General features: G+C 38.2%; 1 protein-coding gene across 2 annotated transcripts in view; it reads left to right on the top strand.

Moving 5' to 3' along the window:
* The window catches only part of PDE7B (phosphodiesterase 7B), a 377,838-nt gene that overhangs the window by 17,944 nt on the left and 339,895 nt on the right, over window positions 1-19,999 (top strand). The window contains exon 1 of one of the 2 annotated variants that reach the window (XM_049901739.1): window positions 10,458-11,298. The exons of the other annotated variant lie outside the window; for it this stretch is intronic. The gene's annotated coding sequence lies outside the window, so the exon portion shown is untranslated. Of the gene's footprint in view, window positions 1-10,457; window positions 11,299-19,999 lie in introns of those variants that run through there. 2 annotated transcript variants of the gene reach the window in all.

Here is a 19,999-nt window from a genome sequence, read left to right on the forward strand (position 1 = left end):
TGCTAACTGAAAAAAGTGAGAGGTTTGAATCCACCCAGAGGCACCTTGAAAGAAAGGCCTGGTTGATCTATTCCCCCAAAATCAGCCATTGAAAACTGTGTGGAGCACAGTTCTACTCTCTGACACACCTGAGATCACCATGGGTCAGAATTGGCTCAGTGGCAACTGGTACTGGTGTGTATAAACATATACATTTACATATACATATACTCACATATATATGTATATAAATAATATTTATTCATGGGTGGTAGTGTGGATGGTGGAAAGATCTATGTAACTTAACTACTGTTCATCATTATTGTTATTGTATAGGCTCCTGTCATCATTTTGTTTCTTATTTAAATTTCTGATACATAAGAAAATATGAATCCAGGATTTTAATAATGTGGAGTAATAATAATATAGAAAGGAGATTTGAAAGAAAACAACCAAGTCGAGCATGTCGGGGGAAATTTTTTCACAATAACGTTGAGATTAGGTCACCTAGTTTCTTATTAGTTCTTCTAGTTTTTCCTAACAGATGCTTCAGCGAGTTGTCAAAAGTGATCTAATTCCAGCTTTCTTAAGGGCTGAATGCTTGCAGAGAAGAGTTCAGTCACCTTAGCAGTTGTTATGTAAATATAATCAGCAACATACTTATAATTCGCCTCCAGAAAGCAATCTAGGATTTCTTTACAAATTGTGATTCACTATTTTACTGCTGCTCCATGCACTAAGCCAGGAAGAATTCCTGGTTAAGATTTTATAATTTTATCAATGACTCCCAATTGCTTAAGCTTCTCTCATGCAGTATCATCCACATCACACTAACACTGTTTTGGGATTTTTAAGAATACTTTTGATTTCACCTTAAAAAAAAAAAAAACCATTGCCATCGTGTCTATTCCAACTCATAGCAACCCTATAAAGTAGAACTGGCCCATAAAGTTTCCAAGGAGCACCTGGTGGATTTGAACTGCCAACCTTTGCTTAGCAACCATAGCTCTTAACCACTACGCCACCAGGGTTTCCATTTTGGGCTTTTTAAGGATATTTTTTATTTCACCTAAGAGACTATAAAACAAAACAAAAAAAATACATACAGAAAAAAATATGCCTTACAAATTGTGTAGCTTTGCTGAGGCATGCAATATGTCAAATGCAAGTGTTCATAGTATATTAAAAAGTGTACAGAAGTCAAAAGTTTCCTTTTTATTCTGTGGGTCTTCTGCACCTTACGATGTCTCATAAGGTAAACCCATTCTATGTTTGAGGTGGGTTCATAAGATAAATGCTATCAAACCAGTTGCCATTGAATTGACTCCAACTCATGGTGTCCCCATAGGATTTTCAATGACTGATTTTTCAAAAGCAGATTGCCAGACCTTTCTTTCAGTTCACCTCTGGGTATCTCAAATCTCCAACCTCAGTGAGCAGCCAAGCCTGTTAACTGTTTGTACCACCCAGGAACTCTAAATATTATCAAGGACTATGTAAACACATTAATTGAAATCTACCACAATAGTTTTATCTGGAAGCTCATTTCTCTGCCCATTTAATCAACTTTTGGGGTTACATAACTAGCTCAAATGTAATAAGATGCATACAATATGTATGTGAACTTTGGAAAATATAACCTCATCTAATACTGTATATTTACATATTATGTTTGGCTTCTAACCAAAAGGTTGGCAGTTCAAATCCACCAGCTGCTATGGGGCAGTTCTACTCTGTCCTAAAGGGTCACTAGACGTCAACAAATTTGTTTTTGGTTTTTATTGGGTGAATGTTCTACATTTCTTATTTCTTCATACCCAAAACTTTCACTTAAATTCTGCTTTTGAAAACTTCATCAGCAGCAGATTAAAAGTACCTTGGATTTAGTGAGGAATTTTCTCAGCTTAGATTTTATTCTACAAATAAATAGATGTAAAGTTCTCTTATGGAAAGTATTCTATGTAACAATAATTTTTGTGTCTTGGTGTATTGTCAAAAGTATAAGTGTTTTTGATCATCTGGTTTCAATTAACTTTCTACAATTACTGTTGCATTAATATATTTTACAAGCATGAAAACTTCACTCTGACTACAGTCCCTGCAACAACTGTTCCCTAAAATGAAGGTACGTGATTATTATAGGAGCCCTGGTGGTGCAGTGGTTAAGAGCTCAGGCTGCTAATCAAAAGGTCGGCAGTTAGAATCCACCAGCTGCCCCCTGGAAATCCTGTGGGGCAGTTCTACTTTGTCCTGTAGGGACCTCTGAGTTGGAATTGACTCAATGGCAATGGGTCTGTTTGTTTGCTGGGTTTTGATTATTATACTTACATTGAAGATGGGGGGAATAAAGAGCTGTGAGCTGTGAGAAGTACTGATCAAGTGATCTTTAATAAGTGGCAATTATTTTTCAATTTCCTTCACTCCTTTCTACTACAGACTTCTAAGTTTTCCTGGGGCGGGGCGGGGGGGGGGGTCGGGTGATAATGGGGGAAAACACATCTGGATCCCTAAACCATCCACAAACAAGAAAAGAAACAACAGACAAAAGTATCAAAGGGTGATGGTAGGATGTCTTCCCAATGCATCCCAGTGTCTCCTTTGTCTCCAACAATTGCAGGTTTGATATTTGAGTCTAAGAACATTCTCAAAATTTTTTTCACTAAAATAATACAACATCCTGTGAGTACAGTCAGCCCTCCATGTCCACAGTCCCACGTCTGAGGATTCATCCAACCACAGATTGAAAATATTCAAGAAAAAAAAAGGTTCCAAAAAGCAAAACTTGAAAACCCTGCACACGGAGCACTATGCGGAACCTACTGGAATGAAGTGATGTGCAGGCATCCCCTGCTGTAGCCTCCCGCCATCTCAGACACTCAGTTTCTCTCCAGCTCTGGTTGTTTGAGCATTTTTGAGAGGATGTCTGTAGGTTAGATGCAAATACTATGCAATTTCATATGAGGGACTTGAGCATCTGCTGATTTTGGTATCCCCAGAAACCAAACCCTGCAGATATCGAGGGACCACTATATGTTTATTATGGAGCTTTTGCCTAAATTGTTTTTGAAGGCTTCTTGAATGATATTTTATGAATATTGTTGTTGTTGTATGCTGTTGAGTGGGTTCTAACTCATAGCGACCATGTAGAACGGAGAACGTCCCCATAGGGTTTCCTAGGCTGTTAAGGGAACAGATTGCTAGGTGTTTTCTCCCAGAGTAGCTGGTGAATTCGAACTGCCTACATTTTACTAGCTGCCGAGCACTCAAGCATTGTACCACCAGGGCTCCTTCTTCCAAGGAGAGGGTATAGCAAGTGCAAATGCTCTCAGGTCAGCGTGTCTTATCTCTTTTCTGTTTAATTTCTATCCTGAATGTTAGGTTTTCTTTATTCTACTGACTAGTTTACTCTGTTGCTGAGTTATAGTTGTTCTTCTTTTTTTAATTTATACTTTCCAAGCTATGAATTCCTTTCCCTGCCCCAAGTACCTTTTTAGCTGAACATCATATCTTTGAACTATGACCTATTCATTTCTAAGTACTTTGTAATTTCTGTGATTTTTAAAACTCAATAATTACTTAGAAGTGGTTGTTTTAAATTTCTAAGCGTGGAGGTGAAGAAAAGGTTGGTTTCTGTTATTATTGATTTCTAAATTTAATGCATTGTGTTCAGAGGATTTTGCTTATGTAAAATGATTCTTAGGTATTTTTGAGACTTGCTTTGTAGCTTAATAAGTCACTAATTTTTATAAAAGAAAATCCTCTGAGAAAGAAAAAAATGCATTTTTTTCTAATAGTTGGGAAGTGTTTCTATTGCTCAATCTTGCTAACCGTGTTTTCAAAATTGTCTATTCCCTTACAGTTTTTTGACTGCTTGATCAATGACTAGGGTAGGTCCATTAAAATCTCCTGCTATAACTATGGATTTATGAATTTCTCTTTGTAATTCTGTCAATTTTTGGTTTTTTTTTTTTTTTTTTATACTTAGAGGTTTGCTGGTAGGAGAATACAAATACAAGATGATTGTACCTTTATGGTAATTGTCTCTTTTATCCTGATTCCCAAAATCACTTCTGCTGTGAAGCCTGTTCCATCTAATATTAAAAGCACTATTCCATTTCTCTTTTGGTTTTTATTCTCCTGGCGTATCTTTTTTTCACCTTCTTACTTTCAACATTTCTGTGAGTGTATGTTTTGGGTGTGTCTTTTTTAAACAATTTTATTTTTAATGTAATTGGAGACTCTTTGTCTTTTAACCATAGTTAAATTTATATATACATTTAGATTTGTTTATTCAGTATTAACAGTGATTTTCTATTTATTATTCTTTTTTCTTCTTTATTTGCTTTTTTCCTGTTTTCAGTTTAATGGATTGAGTTTTTAATGCTCCATTTTCCCTCTATTGGTTTGGAGATTACGTATTTTATTTTTATGGCTTCAGTGATTACTCTTAAATCTTTAACATTCATACTGTAATTAAAATATAAAAATGTTTATATTCATTCAATATCTTTACCACACCCCAGAATAATGTAAGAAACTTATTTAAAATTAGTTGTCGTGGAGTCAGTTCTGGCTCATGGCTATTCCATTTGTGTCAGAGTAGAACTATCCTCAGTACAGTTTCCAATGGCTGATTTCTCAGGCTTTTTCTTCCAAGGTGCCTCTGGGTGGCCTCCAACCTCCAACCTTTTGGTTAGTAGCCAAATGTGTTAACTATTTGCACCACCCCGGGACTTAATTTTCTTAAATCAGAGCACGCGCATCCCCAAAACCATGTTATTATTGTCTAATATTTGACAATATTAAACCACTGCGCTACCAGGGCTCCAAATACAAAAGCTGTCTTGTTTTTGGAGCCCTGGTAGTGCAGTGGTAAAGAGCTAGGCTGCTAACCAAAAGGTCAGCAGTTTGGATCCACTAGCCAGTCCTTGGAAACCCTATGGGGTAGTTGTACTCTGTCCTATAGGGTCACTGTGAGTCGGAACTAACTCAACGGCAAGGGTTTGGTTTTTATATCTTGTTTTTAAACTCTGAGCTACTATCTTTCACAATTTTTTATGGTACATGCTTATTTAAATTTACCTACCTGCTTTCCAACATTGTTTTCTACATCAGGTTCTTTCTTTTTAGGTTCAGATTCTTTCTTTGAGAGTCTGTTAGTAGTAAATACTTTTAGTGTTAAAAAGAAAAATGTCCTTATTTAGCCCTTGCTTTTTTTTTTTTTTTTTGAATGATAATTAACAGACTATAGAAGAGTTCTTTTCTCTTAGCACTTCGAAGATAACATTCACATGCTTTTGGTCTGTATGTTGCTGATAAAAATTCTTCTGTAAGTCTAATTGTTACTTTCTGGCGACCTGTCTTTTCTGATGGCTTTTAAGATTTTCTGTTTGGGTTCAGGCCCTCCACAAAGCACATACCCAAACAAAATTAAAACTACAAGATATTTCTTGCCAGGTCAGGGAGGATATCTACAAAGGATAAAGGGGAAAGGAAGGAGTAGTAGACAGGGTAAACCTTCAGACTACAATGCCAGTCTGAAACTCCTGAAAGGAGTAGGAGAAGAAAGGAGTTTGGGGTAGTAGAGCTCTCAGAAACTCAACCAGGCTCGTGGGGATCTCCTAAGTCAAATTGCTTGGTAGAAGAGTTTGGCTATGGGCAGAAATGCCTCAGCTCAGCCCTGGCGGGAACAGTCTGGCAAGAAATGGCCTCAGTGTGAATACTGCTGTAGATCTGGAAGGTGCAGCTGTTGAAGGATGTTTAGGGGAGGGCTGAGGGCTACCACACTCTGTCTTCCATCTTCTGCAGATGCATAAAAATATCTAGATTTACTTTTATTTATCCTGTTTTGTAATCTCATATTCCTTCTGTTTTATAGGTCATGTATTTCATCACATCTAATAAAATTGCAGCCTCTCTTTCGTTGAAAATTGTGTCTCCTGTATTTCCTCACTTTCTTAAATGTCTATTAAATACATGTTCAACAGTCTCATTCTATCCTTCATTTTTCTTATTTACTCTTTCATATCTACCATATCTTTATTTCACTGTACTTCATTGTGAAAAAAGCTCTCAGATTTATCTTCCAGTACAGTCATATTCTTTGGAGCCATGACTAAAATGCTTTTAATCCATATTTGAGTTTTTATTATCACATTTCTTACTTGTAGAAGCTATATTTGTTCTTAAAAATGCTGCCCATTCCTATTTCAGTGTCCTACTATTTCCCTGGAAACCCTGGTGGCGTAGTGGTTAAGTGCTACGGCTGCTAATCAAAGGGCTGGCAGTTTGAATCCTCCAGGTGCTCCTTGGAAACTCTATGGGGCAGTTCTACTCTGCCCTCTAGGATCGCTATGAGTCGGAATCGACTTGACGGCACTGGGTTTGGTTTACTCTTTCCCTACGGTTTCAATTCTTTTGTTCATCCCCAATAATTTTTCTCCCACTTCTTTTGTGGATTCCTTCAGATTGTTCTATTAACTTGTGTTCTACTTCTCCTGTCTGCTGACTCCTTCTTGATGGATTTATTTTAATTTTTATTGTAATTTTTTCATTTAGCTTATATTCAAGAGATTTCTTGTTTTCCTGTTTTACGTGTTTTGTATTTGCTTCTAAGCAATGTCTCAGGAATTTTGCCATTCTAGAACTAGTTTTCACATTCATTTTTATATCTGAGGATTTCTGTACCCTTCAGATGCCAGGATCAAATCTTAGTTTTCAATTTCTCATGTGAGTTTGTTTGCTTGTGTCTTTGTTTTTTCCCAACCTGGATAACAGAGACACTGCCTTGCCACATCTCTGGGATAGCAAACAGAGACACTTGATTTCTCTTTTCCTTGAAGGGAAGCCCAGGGTCATGTTAATACAAGGCTCTAGTTTTCTTCACTTTTGCTTCTGAATAGACATCCCCAATCCTATCTCCTGGGCCTTATGAGTAATTAATATCTTTCTTAGTTTGGGTTCCCCAGAAGCAGATCCTAAGACAAGGACTCAAGAGCATATAGACTCTTTGGGAGGTGCACAGAGCCCCAGTAAGACAGTGAGGAACTGATATAAGGAGTCAAAAACAACCAATAGAGGGTGTGTTTTTAAGCTAGCTACTTCATTGGGTGATTTAAGTGGGAAACACTGGGAAAAAGTACACATGCCTCAGAATTATCCCATGTAAGAGGTGAAAGCTAGTATATTTTACACATCACATATGGGGAGTCATAGGTTGAGGATTTCTGGAGTGTGGGGAGAGAGGGATATTATTCCCTAGCATTTCTAACATGCCGTGTGTAGTCAGAGCAAACTTCCAGAGTTCCAGGGAAAGAAATCCCTAAGTTACAGAGATTCAAATACTGGGAATTGAAAGTTAACAGGTTCCAAGAGGTGTGGGCTGAGCACTCTCGGCAGCTTCTATAATACCCTGCTGGTTATACAGTTCTCTCTTCGCTTCTGGTTCTTAGGGACTTTTTTCTTTGTTTTAACTTTAACAAGATATTTACATTTTTGTTATATACTTTATCAATTTTTGTTAATAGTTTAAAATACATTAGTTCATGTTGCTAGAAGTGAAATTCCAAGATATTTTGATGTATGTTTTAATTATATAAAATGAGATCATAACTAAATATGCCATCCACAACTTCCCTTTGTATTCAAAATAACTTTGTCCCTTTTTCCATAACCACACATGTTGTTGTTAGTTGCCATCAAGTTGACTCTGACTCATGGCAACCTATCTACAGCATAACAACAAAACATTGCCTGGTCTTCTCCATCTTCAGGATTGTTGACAGGTTTGAGTCCATTGCTGCAGTGATTATACAGTGCCCTCCAACGTAAGGGCTCATATCATTATATTGGACATTATTCTGTTGTGGTCTATAGGGTTTTCATTGGCTAATTTTTAGAAGTAGATCACCAGGCTCTGCTTCCTACTCTCTCTTACCCTGGAAGCTTCACTGAAACTTGCCCACCATTGTGACCCTGCTGGTGTTTGAAATACCAGAGGCATAGCTTTCAGCATCATAGCAACATGAAAGCTACCACAGTACAGCAAACTGACAGGTGGGTGGTGGAATTATACGTGTGTTGTTGTTATTGTTAGTTGCCATCAAGTCAGCTCCGACTCATGGTTACCTTCTGTGTAGCAGAATGAAACGTCTCTGGGTCCTGCACCATCTTCATGATCTTTAATATATTTGAGCCCATTGTTGTGACTATTGTGTCAATCTGTCTCATTGAGAGTTTCCCTCATTTTTGCTGACCCTCTACTTTACCATGATATCCTTTTCAAGGGCTTGGTCTTTCTTGATGACATGTCCAAAGTAAGCAAGATGAAGTTTCGCCATCATTGCTTCTAAGGAGCATTCCAGTTTTATTTCTTCTAAGACTGATTTGTTTATTGTTTCGGAAGTCCATGGCACACTCAATATTCTTTGCTAACACCATAATTCAAATGCATCAATTCTTCTGTCTTTTTTTCCTTGTCCAGTTTTTGCATGCATTTGAGGTGATTGAAAAGACCGTGGTTTGGATGAAACGCCTTAATCATCAAAGTGACATCTTTGCTTTTGAAAACTTTAAAGAGGCCTTTTACAGCAAATCTGCCCAATGTAATACATCCTTTGGTCTACTTTATTCTTTTTAATTTATTTTTTCAAACTCCCGTAGATAGCATTTATTTATAGGATGTCACAGTAATGAAGAATACAATAAATATTATTTCACCTACATTCTTGCATACTTATGCTGGTATTTCTGTGGCAAATGTTTCTAGTACTAGAATTTATGGGTCAGTGCTTTTATCACATTTAAATTTTAAAAGATATTACAAAATCCACCTAAATTATTCTCACCAATGTTCTACTTTCACTCACAGCATGTGAGGGTATATTTTTCCCCCACCCTTACCAATATATAATATCAGTCATTTGATTCTTTGTCAGTCTGGCAAGTGAAAAGTGATAGATCATTTTAAACTGTAGTTTATTTTAACTATTAGTAAAGGTAAGTAATTTTATATGCATCTACTCTTTGGTATTCTTATTCTGTGAATGGCTTGTGTAACTTCCACTCATATTTTTATTGGCCTGCTCTTTTTTTATTTGATTAATAAGGAAGTTTTTTTTTAAATATTTTGAACACTACTTCTTTCTCATATATCTTGAATATATTTTTTTAAGAATACATTTCATCCTCTTAATTTGTTTATTGTGTTTTATTACCCATGTAAAATTTTATGTAACCAATTTCATCCATTTTTGATGTTGTGGCTTCTCATTTTCATACTGTGTTTTGAGAAATTAGTAAATATTAAAAAATTAAGCTGTTATTGAATGCTTACTATGAACTAGATATACCTTGGCATGAGGGACGAGGAACAAAGATGAATAAGAAGCCTTCTATTGCTTCAAAGAGTATTATATTACATATAAAATATTTTGTTCCGTAGAAGGAATGAAGTAAATAGACTTTTCCCCAATACAAATAAATAAGGGAACAGATAACAATCTTCAAATTTCTGTATTTTTTTTAAAGAAAAACTTAAACCAGTCAAAACATCAACAAGTATAGTAAATAATAATATTTAGAACAGATCAGCAAGAAAGCCAGGCCTAGAACTGAAGGTCTGTTTACATACCGATACTGTAAGACTGTCAAACAGTGCTATTTCTTTATTAGCTGAGGCAAGTCCTGCAGGAATTACTAAAAGAGTTTTTTTTTTTTTTTAAATGCACTTTTATGTTCAACCAAGGCTCATCTCAGTAGCATTTTTAGACATCTACTATATGACCAGACTTTGCTAAACGTGGATTCCAGAGAAATACAGTCTGAGACATAATCCCTGCCTTAAGGAAATACAGTTAGAGAGGCAAGATATCCATAAGTGAAACACCCAGAGAACAACTAGAGGGCAAAACAGTGTGGACAGACCCTGTACATATATACTGACAAAGCTTAGGAGAATGGTACTCAGTGTCCCTGTGGCAATCAACAAGTATTCATACTAACTTAATGTAGAGAGTCCTTAAGTTATAACATCTTAGATTATACTGACATATGCTGACATAAAGAACTCTTGAACAGCGGGAAATATACAAATATAAATAAAATTTTATGAGAATAAAATGTTGTATAAATATATATTGTTGTTAGGTACCATTAAGTTGATTTTTGACTCATGGTATCCCCATGTGACAGAGTAGAACTGCCCCATAGGGTTTTCTAAAATCTAATATTTACTGAAGCAGGTCTCCAAGTCTTTTTCGTGCAGAGCAGCTGGGTGGGCTCAAACCGTCAACCTTTCAGTTAGCAACTGAGTGCTTAACTGTTGTGTCACTAGGGTTCCTTTAAAAATACTTACATATGTGTGTATATATATATGTACATGTGTGGGGCAGTTCTATTCTGTCCTGTAGGGTTGCTATGAGTCAGAATTGACTCGACGGCAATGGGTTTTTTATACATATATATACCAAAAATTTATATTTAAAACATTTTATATTTTAAAAGGAATTTATTTTTAATTATGTATTTTTAAGAAATATAAGCATATACCAAAAAAAAAATTAATGACATAAAGACAAATCATCAGTCTCGATTTCCTACATTACTCAAGTGGAGGAGAACAGTGAACAAACCACGAAGGCAGATGCTCTAGAAAAGTCATTTATCTTTGTTCTCATATACAAAGCAAATGTCATGCCACAAATCACATACTGATATTGCTGACATCTCATCCCCGACATGCCCCACCGACCCTCCTTGGCTGGAGTTGCCCACCAGCAAAACAGGATTCAGAGGGAAGGTCAAAGGGAGAAAACAGTGGACTACAAATAATCCGCCACACAGAAAATCTACTCATGGAAGACTCTGCTCTTGGCCACATACTTTGGAAGCAGAAATGTTATATATAACTTAAGAGCTCATAAATTTATTCATCCAACAAACATTTATCAAATTCATACTATAAGCCAAGCAGTGTATGTTTACATGGGTAAAGTCGAGTCACTTTTTAGTCAGTTCTAGGGAAGGAGAGTCTCAGGCAAGAACTGTGATAGGTTGAAATGGTAAGTTGGGTGGCGAGCTAATAAGAACACCACAGACAGTCTGACGGTTTAGGAGGATGATTCAGATTAGAAGAGTGAAAACTGAAAGTAAAACGGAATTGAAAACAGTGCTTGGGCACGGCATTACGAGTACGAAGAAGTAAATGTGTCTTTATTCTCCTGTCTGGAGACTTAAGAAAAAAAAAAAAAAATTGGACCCGACCTTCTACTGGGCCTTAAAGATGAGGGAGGCAGAGGAAATTAAACCCAAGATTCTAAGGTAAAGAAATCCTTCAGCAAGGGGATTGCAAAGTGCTTAGCTGAAGAATTTCCATTTGGGGCCAGTGAAGAGAGGGAGTTACATTCAGGGTAGGGAAGCAGAGAGGAAGAAACTGTTGTCTGGATGCTTTCCTTGCTATCTAGATTATACTACTGTACTGTTTGCCGTTGAGTCTATTCCAGCTCATAGCAACCATATAGGATACAGTAGAACTGCCCCCACCGGGTTTCCAAGGCTGTATTCTTCACAGAAGCAGACTGCCACGTCTTTATCTCGTGGAGCCTGGAGGGTTCCAACTGTCAACCTTTCAGTTAGTAGGCAAGCACTTAACTACTGTGCCACTAGAGCCCAGCAAATGAATAAACAAAATTATAAATTTGCTAATAGTTTCAATACCAGAGATGCTGAAGAAGGGATTTTCCCCCCCCTGGGCCAGAGTCTTCTCAGGGTAAATCTCAGACCAGGTTTGGTGTTTGTACTTTTTTTGAGTGTATTTCAGAGCTGGAAAGTACAGAGGCCCCACAGGGAGGATATGCATCATTTACTTTTATTGCTTGTAACTTTTGGAACAATCAAGTGGCCTGTGCTGTCCTATCAGGCTATGCTGTTGTTTGGTGCCATCGAGTTGCCTGCAACTCATAGGGACTCCATGTGACAGAGTAGAACTTCCCCATAGAATTTCCTAGGTTGTAATCTTTATGGAGGCAGATCGTGGGGGCTTTCTCCTGCAGAGCCACTGAGTGGGTTCAAAGTGCCAACCTTTCGGTTAGCAGCTTTCTGTTGCGCCACCACGCTACATGGGGGCATAACTTCAAGACAGACTGTAGTGGAATCACGGTGTTGTATAAAAGAAATAGTAAGGTCAGTGCTGGAGTCTGCAAGCTAGTAGCCAAGTCCTGCAATGTGTTTTTAATAACAAATACCTATGCAATGACCTGTTAATCTAGAACAGCCCTACGCCTACAGACCTTAAGGGGTTATAAACTAATAAAGCAAAGCTGAAGTCCACCGTAAATAAGGCAACTCGCACAGACACCAGGATGGAATCTGCTTGCAAGTCACTAACCTCTCTCTAGACATTTGTCTTCTCTTTCTCCACATTGTATGGGATTTTATGTTAAAGGAACTCAAGACATTCTGGAAGAACGCAGTTGAAATAACTGCATTCTGTCGTTGAACTAATTGCGTAATTCTACTACATGTTGTAAAAAAAAGTTTGAAGTGTATTGAAAAGAAACTTGAGGAAGACGTGTCTACCTCAGTGGCCTCACTAGGGGGTAGGGAGGGGTGGGCTGCAGACCGCACCAGGTAGCACTGTCAGAGGGGGTAATACCAAAATGTCTGCCTATAAAATTTTTGTTCACTGTTTCAGTGGAAATTTATTATGTTTTATAAAAATATCCATGTAGTTAGTTATAACAACAGCATCTTTCATAAACCCAGCTTAAAACCCGCTGCCACCGAGTCTATGCGGACTCATAGCAATCCTATAGGGCAGAGTAAAACCGCTCCGTAGAGTTTCCGAGGAGCGCCTGGTGGATTCCAACTGCCGACCTTTTGGTTAGCAGCCCTAGTACTTAACCGCTAAGCCACCAGGGAACCCCGGCTTACATGTATCAATATACCTACAAAGTTAAAACTTTATGCTAACTTACTTTTTGAACCTTCTTATGCACTCCGGTGAGAGCTGTCATTATTGCCCCATTACAGTGAATCTCTGAATCATGTGGTTTCATCTGCACGTGCTACAAGCACTCACTGTTGTTTAAGTTACTGCTGGTGTTCACATTACTGCTGGTGTTTTTATAGTTGCTAACTTTGTCAAATTTTCTGGTGTTTCAGCTACAATATTATGGTAACTAGTATTTGTGAACCTATATCGATAATTTTTTTTGAGAGTGAAGTAATAATTAAAGGAAAAGGAGAAAAATCAGTTACTAATAATGTAAATTCAATATAGAAAGATTTTATAAAACAATTTTGTTGTTAGTATTCACATAATCTAAGAAAATTTCGTTTAATTTAAAATTATATTTATCACATATTATTCTATGATTAAAATTCATAAGAAACGTTACTAAGGAAACCCTGATGGCATAGTGGTTAATTGCTATAGCTGCTAACCAAAAGGTTGCAATTCGAATCCTTGGAAACTCTATGGGGCAGTTCTACTCTGTTTTGTAGGGCCGAGATGAGTCCACTCGACAGGAACGGGTTTACGGTTTTCTGTATCGCCTGGTACCAGAGGAGGTCCATGGGGTGGGGGTGGGGGGGGTGACACCATGAGTTACAACACTAGGTGTCACCAACCCTAGTGATGCCACTGGTCCACCTTAACCTTTCCACCCTCCCACTTGCTTTTAACTTGTGGAACACATTTAGAATAAGTGTATTCTTTTTCACCTAGAGAGAAAGTTATTTTGCTCTGTTTTTAACAACATGCTTTGTAGCCGTTCTTCAAATCGTGCTTAAATGTGTGGAAAGTGATTAGACTTGGGAAGAGGAGGCAGGCCAGCCAGAGCAGCTGGTCTGATTTGCTGAGGGGAATCACACAAAGCCTTTTAGGTGTAAGATTTGTGGCTAATTCCTGTTAGGTGTCCAGGGCATACCAAGTACTTGTTCATTAGCATGCAGTGTGACTAGCTGGGAACAAAGAGGTTTGCTAAATAATCTCCCTCCTCCCTGAGTTCTTTATAGTGCTGACTAAAATGTTATATGTACTTCACATTAAAAAAAAAAAAAAAAAGGTCTTCAACTGAGAAAACATAATTTTTAACTTTTGTGCTCTGTTTCCTGACCCCTTTTTGTTTACCCTCAATATCAAATCATATTCTACTCTGTTTCTTTCAATTTAAATATTCTCCATTTGTCTCTTTCCATTCATCAACCCTTCTGCCACCTTTCCCTAAAGTTTCTCAATTTAAACCTTATTCAGTAAATAAATATACTTCACAGACTGAACAGATGGGTCACTGGACTTTTCACCGGACATTTCCATCTGTAGCAATTTTCATTTCCCAAACAAAATGATAATGATGATGATAAAATGTTCGGCCCTTGTAGAATGTCTACCAAGCTTTTTTCAAACTGTATTTCCACATGGGGCTTGCAACTTCAGAAGGCAGGCTCTAATGCGTTTGATTTATAATTTTTATTTTGTTAATTGACCCATTCTATAGAGTGATGGAGCCCTGGTGGTACAAAGGTTAAGAACTTGGCTGCTAACCAAAAGGTCCAGCAGTTTGAATCCACCAGCCACTCCTTGGAAACCCTGTGGGGCAGTTCTACTCTGTCCTATAGGGTTGCTATGAGTTGGAATCGACCAGAGGGCAGCTAGTTTGGTTTTTTGGGTTTGATTATACAGTGGTGATGGCATCTAGTTCTATTTGAACATTTCCAATGAGTGACAGAGATCTCAGTACTTCACTAGGTACCCAGCATTTCGACACTTTCAGTCATATGGTTTTCCATTATACTGATCTGAAATATTTCACTATTAGTACAAAAGAGAACAGTATATGCTTCCTTTCACGTGGCAGACCCTGAAATACTGTGTGACAAATCTCTTCTTTTTCAAACTAAGTATCCTCAATTACTCCAGGCACTCCTCAAATGTTGGGGTTTCCAGGACCGTCATATTCATGGTTTCTTTTTTCTGACACACTCCAATTTGTCAAGTCTCTTTTGTGATCGATCATGAGGAACAGATTGGCAATACACAATTTATAACCACCACCAAAATATTAATATGTATGCCACCCATCTCTCAGTGGAGATTTGTGCTACTAACTCAAAGGTCGGTTGTTTGAATCCACCCAGAGACACCTCAGAAGGAATACCTGGTGATCTACTTTTGGAAAATCAGCCATCAAAACCCCTGTGGAGCACAGTTCTAGTCTGACGCTCACGGGGTCACCATGAGTCCGAACTGACTTGACGGCAAGTGGTAGGATGCTGAACAGATGTCAGTAGAGCCTCCAGACTAAGACAGACTAGGAAGAGAGTCCTGGAAAACTACTTCCAAAATCAGCCAATGGAAACCCTGTAAATCACAATAGTAGCATCTGCAGTCAGTCATGGAAATGGCAGAGGGCTGGGCGGCATTTCGTTCCATTGCGCACGCAGTCACTTTGAGTCTGGGGCCAATTTCAGACAGTAACAGCAAATACTATATATGGGAAATCCCTGAAAAGATCTGTTAAACACATGGCCCAAGGATGTGGGTCACTGTCACCTAAAGGAGCTGCCGTATTAATTGGATACACACTAGGTACTCTAACAGCTCTGTTAAAGCTGTGACACTCAGCCTTCACAAGGAGGCCTTGAAACCTGCTCGATTCATGTTTGCTTATGCATTCCACAGCTGGTATAATAATAATTCCGCAAAGCTAAGTGAAAAAAAGTGTCTCTAATGTCTAATCTTTATTAATAGAAAAAAAAAAAAAAAGCTGTATTAATTCTCCTCCGCCATCAAATCCTAGGAAAGTAAAATTGTTTCTCCAAAAAGGGATTTCTAATGGGGTCTACAAGATCTGATGGTGTTTATTGCTTGAAATATGAGCCTGCAATAGACAATGCTTTAGTCAACGGGGCAATTATAGTGAAGGAGTTTTATCAATGAGATCAATGGGGAAATCTGCTTTTAGTCAAAGAACTTTCATCAAGTGTTCACAATGTGCCAGGCGCTGAAACAAAAACCATGCCGTCAAGTCGATTCTGACTCACAGTGACCCTATAGGACAGAGTAGAACTGCCCCATACGGTTTCCAAGAAGCAACTGGTGAACCTGAACTGCCAACCTGATTAGCGGCCTAGCTAGGCTCTATTTTCAGCCTTTGATCCGGACTCTTTTTGGGCTTTCAATACGGGACAAAATAAACACAAAATGTCCACGTCATCCCGGATCACCAAATGTCCCCCACAGAATTCATTTCAGGGACTCCCTCATAGGGCTGTGGCCTCTCCCATTGTGCTCCTGAACTCTGATGGACTCAGATTACCAATGAAGGTTGCTGATTTCTCATCGGCTTCTGCCAATACTCACTTGACTAATTCTGCCTGATTGATACCTCCATCTGCAAAGTTATTTGATTTCCAGATTTGTTTCATTTCTGGTAGGAAGTACTTATTTAACATGCATGATATTTTTTTTCAAATGTTTCATGTAGAATAACCTCTGAATCTCACTTCATATAAATTCTTGCCCATTTAAATCTTAGCAGCTCACATCCTATACACTCATGTAGTTTGGATACCAAGACTATCCATATGGAATAAATACATAAAAGCATTTATGTATCTTATGGGTCCACAATACCCTAATATTTTGCTGAAAGAGTAGATGTGATTTACACATCCCAAATTTACTAGAAAATTCAGATCTTGGTAGCAACCATTTAGTATATATTGACTCTTCAGAATTTTCAGAATTTTTCTGATTCTGTATCACTGAAATGTTCCCCAGGTTTTCTTCATTCTCCACATTCAGATTGGACTCTTCTTGTGCCCTTCCTCCCCTTTCCTTCCTTTCTACATTCTTTCCTTTAACAAATGTTTGCAAACGTTTACTGAGCATTTATACTGTGCATGGCCCTATGCAAGGGACTGGAGATGCAAAAATTAGTCTTACCTTTGAGTACTTTATCATTTCTCTGCAGACTAAATGCACAGGCTTAAGAGAAAAGAATGGCAGCTGGGTGGTGCAAATGGTTAAGCACTCAACTACTGATTAAGCACTTGACTACTAGCCGAAAGGTTGGCTGTTCAAACCCACCCAGCGCCTTGGAAGACAGGCCTGGTGATCTGCTCCTGAAAGGTCAGGTCACAGCCTTGAAAACCCTATGGAGCAGTTCTACTCTGGGGTCGCCATGAGTTGGAATCGACTCAGCGGAAACTAACAACAACAACAATAAAGAGAAAAGAATTCTTCTGTAAACAGCAATCCCACCAGAAAATGGTAACAAAATATGAGTCTGCTTCAATTAGAAAGGGGAATATGCCAATTAGATTAAAAAACAGTGGCTACATAAGACACTCGCCATCCTCCCTTCTAAGGAGCATTCTGACTGTACTTCTTCCAAGACAGATTTGTTCACTCTTCTGGCAGTCCGTGGTATATTCAATATTCTTCGCCAACACCATAACTCAAAGGCATCAGTTCTTCTTTGGTCTTCCTTATTCATTGTCTAGCTCTCAAATGCATATCAAGCATTGACTATACTATGGCTTGGTCAGATGCACCTTAGTCCTCAAAGTGATACCTTTGCTTTTTAACACTTTAGAGAGATCTCTTGCAGCAGATTTGTCCAATAAAATACGTCATTTGATTTCTTGACTGCTGCTTCGATGGGCATTGATTGTGGATACAGAGTAAAATGAAATCCTTGGCAACTTGAATATTTTCTCTGTTTATGATGATGTTGCTTACTGGTCCAGTTGTGAGGAGAAGGACATCATGCTTGGTAAAGCAGAGGATCAGCAAAAAAGAGGAAGGCTCTCCATCAGATGGATTGATACAGTGGCTGCAACAATGGGCTCAAACATAGCAATGATTGAGAGGATGGCACAGGACCAGGCGGTGTTTCGTTCTGTTGTACGTAGGGTTTCTATGAGTTGGAACTGACTCAATGGCACCTAACAACAACGATGATGGCTAAAACAATACTGACACAGAAAAAGTTATAAATATACACTTGGGGGTTGGTATTTATTTAAATTTTGTGTACGGTATTCTGCTTTCAAGATTGCTAAGCAAAGTCCTGTACTTCATAATTACCCAGCATTTATAAATAATATTTTAATTAAGTGCTTTATTTTACTGACAATACCTCATTGGCTGTGTTAACCTATGCCCTCTCAGTTATCCACATTTGAGGAAGAGTTTAGTCAGGTGCTCTACATAAGCACAACTTACGGGGTTACCTTGGTGTGACCACCTGCTCTACATAAGCACAACTTACGGGGTTACCTTGGTGTGACCACCTGCTCTACATAAGCACAACTTACGGGGTTACCTTGGTGTGACCACCTGCTCTACATAAGCACAACTTACGGGGTTACCTTGGTGTGACCACCTGCTCTACATAAGCACAACTTACGGGGTTACCTTGGTGTGACCACCTGCTCTACATAAGCACAACTTACGGGGTTACCTTGGTGTGACCACCTGCTCTACATAAGCACAACTTATGGGGTTACCTTGGTGTGACCACCTGCCATACAGTCAACTGCAACTCATGGCAACCCACGTGTGTCTGAGTAGAACTCTGCTCTATGGGGCTTTTTATGGGTGATTTTCCAGAAATAGAGTGTCAGGGCTTTCTTCCAAGGTACTTTTCGGTTAGCAGCCAAGTGAGTTAACTGTTTGCAACACCCAGGGACTCCTGCCTTGGTGTAGCCAAATCTAAACCTGAAAAGTAAAAAAAAAAAAAAAAGGCCACATAGCTCTTTCTCAATGGCTCCTCTGGCTCCTCATTGTTTCTAGTACCAAACTCAATCTATTAGCCTGATGTTCAGATTATTCCATAATCTGGTCACAACCTAACTTCTGACAATTTATGTCACTTGACTCCCAACACTTTATTTCACTACGCTCGCTATTTTCCTGCATATGTTTTGGTGTTTACTTTCATTTCTCTTCCTGAAGTATCATCTCATAATCCTTTCCATCTAGAATACTGTCTCCTTTTTTAAATTCTTACTCTGTGTCAGCTACTGCGTTAACTGCTTTCCTCGTATTATCTCATATAATTCTTATGGTAGCCCTATGATTCCACAATGGTCCCGATTGTAAAGAACCAAAAATAAAAGAAAAATGAGGCTTACAGAGACTAAGTAGCCTGCCTGAGGTCACATAGTTAGCAAGTGACAAAGCCACTCTTGAATCCAGATTTGTCTGACTGCAAAGTCTAGGTGTCTAATCATTATATTCTGTTACTTCTGAGGGCTTACAGCTCTGGTGAATTATCTTTGGAACCTGAGATAAATTATCCAACACCACTGAGCTCCAGAAAAGTTGGGATGGTATGCACACTACCTTACAGAGTGTTCTTGTTATTTCATTTATCGTTAATACAGGAGCCCTGATGGTGCTGTGGTTAAGAGCTACAACAGCTAACCAAAAGGTTGACAGTTTGAATCCACCAGTTGCAGCTTGGAAACCCTATGGAGTGATTCTACTCTGTTCTATAGGGTTGCTATGAGTCTGAATAGAATAAAAGCCACTCTTCTGAATTTTTTAGCATCACAGATCAAGAATCAAAACTAATGGCAACAGTGAAGTATAATAGTTTTATTTTTCAGTGTTTGTAAATGTTTTCCAACTATGTACTTCCAGGTACCTGAAAAACAAATGTAGTTAATATGATCTTCCTCAATGCCCATACACTTAAGGAAAACAAACATAAACACTATAAATTTATATAAAGCTGTATTTTTTTCTGAAAAATAGAAGTGAATTAATACCCAGTCCAGAATATTTTTCTAATTATGTAGCCTTCCTGTGTAGAGAAAATACACCTGGAAAGAATCTTGGTATTCTTTATGAGAACCTGAAAGGGTTAATTCACTCATTCGTTTAGGAAAAAAAAATCACTATTTGGAGATCGCTGCTAGACTCAGGAGATACACTCATGAAAAAGGCAGACAAGGTTCTTGTTCTCGTGGAGCTTAGAATCTGAGGAATAAGCAAATGAGTAAATAA

The sequence above is a fragment of the Elephas maximus genome, chromosome 1 (genome assembly GCF_024166365.1).
Source record: "Elephas maximus indicus isolate mEleMax1 chromosome 1, mEleMax1 primary haplotype, whole genome shotgun sequence".
In the NCBI taxonomy this organism is placed as follows: domain Eukaryota; kingdom Metazoa; phylum Chordata; class Mammalia; order Proboscidea; family Elephantidae; genus Elephas; species Elephas maximus.